This window comes from Vigna unguiculata, chromosome 10, assembly GCF_004118075.2.
Source record: "Vigna unguiculata cultivar IT97K-499-35 chromosome 10, ASM411807v1, whole genome shotgun sequence".
Taxonomy (NCBI): Eukaryota; Viridiplantae; Streptophyta; class Magnoliopsida; order Fabales; family Fabaceae; genus Vigna; species Vigna unguiculata.
Window position 1 is genome coordinate 11,107,101 of NC_040288.1, and position 10,572 is coordinate 11,117,672.

At 27.1% G+C, this 10,572-nt stretch overlaps 1 non-coding gene across 1 annotated transcript; it reads left to right on the forward strand.

The window, feature by feature from the left end:
- The first annotated feature begins 9,363 nt into the window (after positions 1-9,363).
- On the forward strand, positions 9,364-9,439 carry LOC114167999. The gene has a single exon (XR_003600597.1). It is a non-coding gene; the product is annotated as a small nucleolar RNA R21 (small nucleolar RNA).
- The last annotated feature ends 1,133 nt before the right edge of the window (positions 9,440-10,572 follow it).

The window sequence follows — 10,572 nt, forward strand, 5'->3', positions numbered from 1 at the left end:
ATTAAATTGAGCTAGATGTCGTTAACTAGACAGTGACATGACAAGGTTGTCCAGTAATGAAACTATGATAAAACAGAGCATAGTGACGTAAAAGTGGAAGGGGAAATTTAAAATAAAAAAAAATAATAGTGAAATTAAATTAGGATTAGGGTTTTTAACCGCCGTATACTCACCGAAACAGTTGCTTTAGGTTCATCAACAACACCAGACTCTTGAGCTGTTTTCAATCTCTTAGTCTCAACAAGGGCTGCAAATACTACAGTGAAAACTGATATAAAAATGCCAGTCCCAATTCTTTGCAGCATTGTGATGCTTGAGGGTTTGCTAGTGATAGCTCTCGTCGCTAGCACAAATAAGCGGTCATAGATGGGACTGAAGAGAACAATGGCCGCAGTCGTAAGTGTTTGAAGAGAAGCAAGAGGTATCGATCTGCTCCATGAAACTATGTGGCTAGTGGTAGGGTCCTCCACCGCATCATAAGTCTTGGTTAGAAATGGGGTGGCCCTACTTCGTGAAGCCCCTCCATTGGCCTCGGAAGAGAAACCACTGTTGATTCATCACCTCCTATTTTGAGACGTTGGCGACGATGAGGAGGATAGTGGTGGCGAATCAAAGTACTCTTCTTTCACAGGGTACAAATAGTTCATTTTGAAAATTAAACAATTTCGATATGTACGGTTCTGATGTGTTAATTCAATTCACCCTTGGCTTCAGGTTAACGTTTGTGAAGTTTGTTCATATGTAGAATGTAAGATCTGAGAAAAATAAATAAATAAATAAATATTTATTTAATAAATGTGAGGGCGAGAATCCCTAAGTTCATTAATATGAATAAAGAAGACAAAGAGCAATGGTAGCTTAAGTGGTTAAGAGTACTTGACTATTATGAGAGGATTTAGGTTCAAGCCTTGTTTCATTAGCATATTAATTTAATTGTTTAATTATTTTAATAATATGCTTGATCATGGTGTGTAATAATATAATCCTAGAGGTGTAGGATTTATTACAAAACATGAATTGGTTGAATGGTTGTGCAATTGTTTGGTAATTGAGTTAGGGTAGGTTCAAACCTTGGCTAGTGTAACATCCTGGCCGGATATTACGGATTTAAATAATAAAATAAAGAAATATATAATAAAACTTCATTTATTATAACTTATGTTCCCAAAATGCGGGAAAAATTAAAACCGTGTAGTAGTAATAAATAATCTCAAAACCTCTACTATAACTGAAACATAAAATCCATAATAAAAACCAAGTTTAATATTAGTTAATGTCTTAAAGGCTTCCACTACCCGCATTTATTAAATAATTATTTATTTAATTATTTAAATTTCACGGGTCTTACAACTAGCACAATTTAGCTTGACTTATTTGCATTTTAATATTTTTTTTTGGTTTTGCAATGTTAGGGAAAACCTAGAAACCCTAGTAGCCATCAAAGAAACCAAAGAGGCATGGAATAATCTGTTACACTCCAATGAACTCACATGTTAATGGTGTTAATTGTTATTTTCGTTTTGGGTAATTAAGGGAGAATTAATAAGGCTAATAATGGATGAAAAGGGAGGAGAGTGGTGCTCTTGGGAAGACATTTTTGTGTGACTACCAAAACGGAGTTTTAGAACCCTAAAAATATAACTTAGGAAAGTGTTAGAAGGCTGAAAGGAGTGCCCAAGGGTGGAGATCAAATGGGAGATCAATTATGGTGTAAGGAAGGATTCTAAGAGTACTTTTGGAGACAGAATTCCAGGTTAGGGGAAGTTAGACCTGTTTTCGTTTCTTATCTTTTGTTATCCGATGAATGTTGTGAAATCTGTATGTGATGGTATGATTCTTGTGGTTTTCATATGTTTCTTTTCTTCGGTTATGGGGTACATAACCTTATTATGTGTGGGGTGATGGGTTCTCTTTGAACCATTTCGGGACAAATTTATTTCCTTTGGTTATTATATATATTAGTTTTATATGAATATTTATTTATACATTATTTGATTACATTATTTTTTTTGTAAGTAACCGATATACATTTCTATGTTATATTGTCTGGCACTTGAGATTGACAATTTCATAACCAAAAGTGTTAAGGGTTTCCGAAATTATAAAATTGAGCAAGATATATATATAAAGATTAACTTAGGAAATCAATACAGTCATAATTTATATATATATATATATATATATATATATATATATATATATGGATAACTTTGGATGAATAATTGGTGCTTGATTATGTGATTTGCAATTGAGTGCATTTAAATTGACCAAAGTAGGTGCAATTATGCTGTTTTTCGGATTTTTCGTGCAGTAGGGATCGCCGGGCGGTGGTTTCTTGCCACTAGGCGCTAGGTCACTGATCTTGTTTCGTTGGGCGGCAAGATCAAGTCGCTGGCGACTATGAATTTTCTGGTCTACGCAGTTTTCGTAAAACTACATTTTCTGGTTCGTTAACCATTTGATTTAGCTGAATTTTTGACAGAGGGTTCATAACATGTTGCTCTTTAGTTTGAACAGTGTGATCTTAGTTTGGATGTCTGTAGCTGGAGATATATGACACACATGGTTGCTAGATTGGAAGTCTTTAAAATGCATAGTGATGATAAATTGTGGGCTTGGCATAATGCATTTGGAATGAATAGAATATTGTAGAAAATGTTTTGGAGTTAAATTCAATATGGCATGATTTATTGATAAAATAAAATGTGTAAGGGATTATTGTGAAACCTTAAGTGATGGTGTAATGAATTCATGATGTATGTGATTGTGTTGGATTGTGATCCAGCCATGTGATTATGACTGAATAAGCATATTTGATGTTATGGATTGTATGTTGAGTGCTTGGGGTTCTTTGGAACTTGCTCCAAAGTTCCAAAAAAATTAGTAGCAGGACGTTACTAGTGTGGCGCCTAGCGGTGTGGGGTGTGCCGCCAGGCGATAAAGGAAAACCAGAAAAAGCCTGCAACGCGTGGCACTGGCGGAAAGGGTGATTCCGCCAGGAAGAGAAGATCGGGTAGAGGCTCTAAGAAAGTGCATGGCGCCTGGTGGCGTGAGGTGTCCGCCAGGCGGTCTGGAACCAGACAAAGCCAGGCAACATGTGTGATGCGCCAGGCGGTTTGGGGTGTTGAATTGGACTACGAGGATAATTCTACACGGCTTGGATGGAGGTCTGGATGGAGTGTAACTTGTATTGGGGTAAAACGTGGCCACTCGAGGTTGTAGCTTGGTGGTTTTGGAAGTCCAGTGGAGTGTGAGAGATCGTGACTTGTACGGCGGGGTTTCGGAAGATTGTCCTCTTTAGTGTAACTGATTGAGTTTGGTAGTTTGGGGACAACTACAGACTGTGATTCGTTTTGGGGAACTCCACTTGGTGTCACGAATTGTGGTCGTGGCAAATTATTCCCGCATGTGGACTATTGGTACAAAGTTTCGAAATAGACTAATTCCAAAATTTACTGAAAGTTAAGGGACCAAAAACATATTTAACCCCATATTATTTTAATATAATATACATGTGTTTCTATTTAAAAATTTAACATCAATTTCATGTTATATATATTTTGTACAGGACCATATTACACAGTATGCCTACATTTTACTTTAGCACCAACCGGTGCATATGCATTTCATTTTAATGTAATGTACATATGTTTGTATGTACATGTGTTTCTATTTAAAAATGTCAGGGATATGCTAGATTAGTTACGAGCAGGAATGTTCGTAATGGAGATTTGAGATGTGTGATTGATGCGGGTGGGGAGGTTCGTATCTGTTGTACTCTTGTGTGGGGATACGAGCGGGGATGTTCGTATGTTTCGTGCTCACACTTGAGGCTGCTATGAGCGGGAAGGTTCATAGTAGGTGTTCACGCATGTTGGACTATGACCGGGTAGGTTCGTAGAGTTAGACTACGAGCGGGGAGGTCCGTAGAGCTAGACCACGAGCGGGTACGTTCGTGGAAGCATGATAATCCCTAAGGACCAAGGTTGTGAATGGATCTTTCTCATATAGGTTATGAGATTGGGGTGTAATGTTATCAAGAAGTCAATAAACTAAAAATTGTGCTAAGATAGATCGGGTGCGGGTTAATTTTTATTATTTTATTGATTGTATTATTTTTCTTTCTCAGCTCACCCTTTCTGTTTGTGTTTGGCGATGATCATGTGACTTGTCACGCGGGAACATATGTGAATCCAGGTGAGAACGCCGATGCATAGTGACAGAGCGAGGCAGACGATGGGGGATTGTTCTCTATGTTTTATTTTCATGCATTTTGTAATAAATTTTATGATGCTTTTTCTCTATTATGAACATGTAATAAAGATGGAGTAGTGTGATTGAACTACAGCGAGATAAGTTTTAAATTTTCCCGCACTTGGGAACTTTATATAATGTCTTAAATCCAAAAGAAATTTTATGATATATGCTTTATCTAGTAATATCCATCTAGGGTGTTACAGTGCCAAATTAAATTTTTTTATATATATAATTTTTTTAATTAAACAAATAAACTTTTCATTTTCCTCTACTTAAATTATTTTTCTACATTGATTTACGAATGTACTTTCCAATTTCTAATATTTTTCATTTCTATTCCAATTTAAGACTATTCAACTTATTTATTATGTGTAACAAAATTTGCAATGCAACCCAGATACATTCATAAAATTTTACAAATTTAAATTGAAAATACAAAATCCTTAAATTTCATAATTTAGAATTATACTAATATAAGGAAAACTACAATAGTTCATGCCAATTTCATAAAATAATTCCTAAAATCTTGATTAGGGTTCATACTAATTTGGGGAAAACTTAAGTTGGGAAAAACATCGTAATAGTTATAAGAGAATCATAAATTTAAAATACATAAATCATAATAGAATACTAAACTTGATTAATGAGATATATTGTGATAATACATTCCTCAATCTATTTGTTCTTCCATATCTTCACTGATTATCTTTTTATCTTTCTTTTTACTTTTATATTTTCTAGATAACTTATTGAAAAAAGAACCTTATGTACGGAGACAAAATCCTATTTCTTTTTATTAACGAACATCCACCAAATTGATTTTTATTTTATTTTTTAAACAATAAAAATACATAAATAAATAAGATATATATATATATATATAAATTAAATGATAAAAACTTTTCAAAACTTAATATATATATATATATATATATATATATATATAATATACATATATATATATATATAATATATATATATATATATATATGTATATTATATATATTATATATATATATATATATATATATATATATATATATATATATATATATATTATATATATATATTATATATATATATATATATATATATAATATATATATATAATATATATATATATATATATATATATGTATATTATATATATATATATATATATATATATATTATATATATATATATGTATATTATATATATATATATAATATACATATACATATATATATATATATATATATATATATAATATATATATATAATATATATATATATATATATATATGTATATTATATATATATATATATATATATATGTATATTATATATATATATATATATATATATATATATATATATATATATATATAAAATATATAAATTACATATAAAAAATAAAATTAAAAAGACTTTTGGGGAGCCATGGCTCCCCTTAGTCATAATAAAGTTCCGCCAATGAATATGGCTACATTTTACTTTAGCAATGACCTATGCATACTCATTTTATTTTAATATAATATACATGTGTTAAATCTATATGTGTTTCTAATTAAAAATTTTAACACCAATTTCATGTTGTATTATTTTATACGGGACAATATTACACAATAGGCCTACATTTTACACTAACAACGATTTGTGGATACACATTTTATTTTAATATAATGTACATGTGTTTATATCTATATAAGTTTATATTTAATAATTTGGCTTAAATATATATTTGGTCAATATTTTTGTTATTTTTATTCAATTTGGTCCCTATTTTCGTTTTCTGTTCAATTAGGTCATCATTTTCGTCAAATTGTGGTCAATTTGATCATTTTCACTAACGGTGTTTAAATAGTTAACGTTTTTGAATAGTACATGTCATGTGTCAGCTACTGGTCTTTTTGATTTTTTTTTAATTTTGTTTTAATTATTTTATAATTATTTTTATTATTTTTATAATTTTTTATAATTTATTTAATTTCAAAAAATTGTCCACGTGTCAAGTCACAATTGTGCCACGTGTCAATGCTAGTGCCACGTGTCAATTTGTGGTTGTGTTATTTCTTTTTATTCAATTTAATCCAGATATTCGTTATTTTTGTTCAATTCAGTCCCTGTATTCATTATTTTTGTTTAATTTTATCCCAAATTTTGTTAAAATAGAACCATTCAATTTTTAAAATTGACATTATTATTAGTTATTTTTTAAATTCAATTATAAATTATAATATTTAATTATAAATTGAATATAATTCTTAGATTCAATTGTTAAATAGAATATAATTATTTAAATATTATTAAAATATAATTATTAAAATTTTTAAAATATATATTAAGATTTGTAAAATTCACATTTAAATTTAAAATATTTAATATTTTTATTTCATTTTAGATATTAAAATCTAAAATATTTTATATTTAAATGTTAATTTTACAAATATTAGTTTATTTTTCTAAAATATTTTGAATATTTAAAATATTTTTATATATCAATTTTAAAAGTATTTTAGAATATAAATATTAGAAAGAAAAAAAAAATAATTATATTCTTATAATTATTTTAAATAATTATATTCTATTTAGCAATTAAATATAAGAATTTATTCAATTTATAATTAAATTTAATAATACTACCACAAACTGAAATGTGACACTAGCATTGACATGTGGCACAATCGTGACTTGACACATGGACAATTTTTTTGAAATTAAAAAATTAAAAAAATTAAAAAAATTAAAAAATTAAAAAAAAATAAAAAAAATTAAAAAAACCAGGAACTGACACGTGGCATGTACTATTAAAAAACGTTAATTATTTAAACATTGTTAGTGAAAAGGACCAAATTGACCATAATTTGACGAAAATAAGAACCTAATTGAACACAAAATGAGAATAGGGACTAAATTGAATAAAAACAACAAAAATAGGGACCAAATGTATATTTAAGGCTAATAATTTTAATATCAATTTCATGTTATATATATTTTGTAAGAGTCATATTACACCAAATGCCTACATTTTACTTTAATAACGATCCATGCATACACATATCATTTTAATATAACATTCAAAGGTTTATATGTACATGTGTTTCTATTTAAAAAATGTTAATACATTCAATCTCATGTTGTATTTAATTTATTCAGAACCTTATTACACAATATGCCTACATTTTACTTTAACAACAGCTCATGGATACATATTTTATTTTAATATAATATACATGTTTTTATTTATATCTACATGGATTTCTATTTAAAAAATTTAACATCAATTTATGGTGTATATATTTTGTACGGGACCATATAACACCATATGCTTACATTTTACTTAAATAATTATCCGTGCATATGCCTTTCACTTTAATATAACATACAAGTATTTATATCTACGTGTTTCAATTCAAAAAATTTAACATCAATTTTATGTTGTATTTAATTTATACTAGACAATATTACATAATATTTCTATATTTTACTTTAACAACACCATACATACACATTTTATTTTAATATAATAATGATATTATTAATATTAATATTAATATTATTAATATTAATATTAATATTATTAATATTAATAATAATATTATTATTATTATTAATACTATTATTACAAATTGTTATAATTAATTAAATCAGTAATATATTTAAATAAGAAATTAATTATTATATATAATTAAACCAGTAATAATAATATTCAAATCATTGATTTATATATAACAAAATAAAATCTGTTTTAAAAATTATAAAATATAAAATGAAAAAAAATACGACCTGTGCGTATGCACGAGTTTCTTACTGGTTAATGACGAAGATCTTCTCTAAAAATTGACTGTATTTAACAAAAATTATTAAATTTTAGTGACGAAGATCTCTTCCAAAGATTTAATAAATTTAACTAAAACTATTCTTAAAGCAAATAAAAAGATAAACATTATACAAAATTATAAAATATAAAATTAGATTATCAGATAATAATAAAATTATTAAAATTACTAAATATAAATAAAAAATATATTTTTTAATTTTAATTTCATATTTTTTTAATTTTTTAATTTTTTAATTTTTTAATTATTTAATTTTACGGATAATGTTTTTATATTTTATAATCAAGCCATTATAAATTTATAAAATTGTAAAATTATATAATTATGAAATATAAAATTAGAAAAATAATATATTAATTATGATGGTTACCTTTAACAAATTATTAATTGACATATATTAATTATGTAAAAATTACAAATTGTAATTAATAATTAAAATGGTTATAGGAAAATTTAAATTTTGAGAACTTTATAATTAAATTAAGAACTTTTATAGAAAGATAATACTAAAATTATTTTTAAAGGGTACAAAACTTTGATATTTATAGATATGAATTATTTTCACATAAAAATTTGTTAAAATTTTACAATTTTACGATTAAAATTATAAATAAATAAATAAAGTTTCAGGTATGCACGATGATCGAAACTCTAAATAAATATACATCACATAAATATACATCATGAATAAAAAGAATTAATATTGTTAAAATTGGAGCTCAAACAAATTCGATCAAAAGTGGGACCAAAAATTGAAGAGGCCTGATAATTATCTAAAGACTTTTATTTTCATAAGAATATGTGTAGTGTTGTTAAATCGACCCTTCAACCTAGTTTCAAAATTTTTCAGTTTTCTGAATTTCTAGTAAGAATTTAATTGGTTCGGTATATGATTGTCAGAATTTGAATTTACTCTTTTCTGTCTCGTGATTACAAAGATATAATATTTTTTGTAATATGTTTTGTGGGTGTTGACCTAACCACACTCTGGTTGTGAATGTGTGTTTTCTTCAAATATTTTGGTTTGTATGTTAACCAGCCAAATATTGTGGGTGTTTGAACTCTTTGTTCCCATGTCTTGAAGTGGGCCTAGGATTTGAATCCATATTTTTAATTTGCATCTAAGTCACATTGATCCCAGACAGGACCAGATATTAAGGCCATCTTGCTTTCCCTGTTCTGCTTTTTCCTTCTTCTATTTTCTCTTCCCCTATTTTTGTTTGTGGGGATGCTGTGTGAAACCCAAAGGATCTATACTTTATTGTACTTTATTGTCATGAATGGAATTTCCTATGATGATTTATATAATACTGAAAGTAGTGGACTAAATTTCCTTGAGGAGAAATGAAATCCGAGGGATAGTTTGTTGAAGTATTGTGTCATGTAGCAATCATTATGAGTCCCAGTGGTATGTGTCTAGACAAAATTGCAAAAACTTCTACTGATTCAATTTTCAATTTATGAAGTATTTTGTGTCATAAACAGTTTGATTTCATTTGTGTCATGAACTTATAGCATGTATAAGCACGACCCTTAAGATCACCTTCCTTAATTCTTATCATGAAAGCGTTTCGAGTCATAGCTGTCAACTTACCAATTATGGAGTTTTTCCACTAGAGTTTTCCTTCTGTGTCCTCCTCTCCTCCACTTGATTCATATATTAATGAGGCATAGACCCTTTTTACCATCGGACTTGTTACTTTTATCCTATTACTGTTAATCTTATTGGAAATGATTTTTTGTCACCATAAGATTCAAAAAAAAAAAAGATTTCAGCTTTTTTGGTTCTTATTAATGTCTCAACTAAAAAGTGGAACACTTACTTCAATAGTACTTTCATTTTTTGGTGGCATGTACTTTGATGAACACTTACATCAAATAGTACTTTCATTTTTTGATGGCATGTACTTTGATGACTAATTTGGTGCCTTGTGTTTACATTTATTACTTCTGTTTTAGTTGAAAACTAGTATTTATACTCGTGCGTATGCACAGGCTTTTTTCGTTTTTTTAATTATATATATATATATATATATATAAATATATATATATATATATATATATATATATATTAAATATTATAATATTTAAACATTTATATATATATATATATATATATATTATTCAATTAATTAAATAATCTACTATGTATATAATGAAATAATTTAGTATATATTTTGAAAATTTATATATATATATATATATATATAAATATATATATATATATATATATATATATATATATGATTTTGAAAAGTTTAATAATTTAAAGAAATAATTAATAATTATAGATATTAAAATAATTGTTAACATTAAAATGTTGTTTTTTTATTGACTTTATCAACTCTTTATATCACTCGCGAACCACATCTGTGCTTAGTGTCAAGTTTTGAATGATTTCCTCATCAACTTTGTATTGTCAAATAATACTTCACATGGATTGTAGTTTGGATTGTTCTAACAAAGTAATTGATAGAGGACTATCCCAAGATTC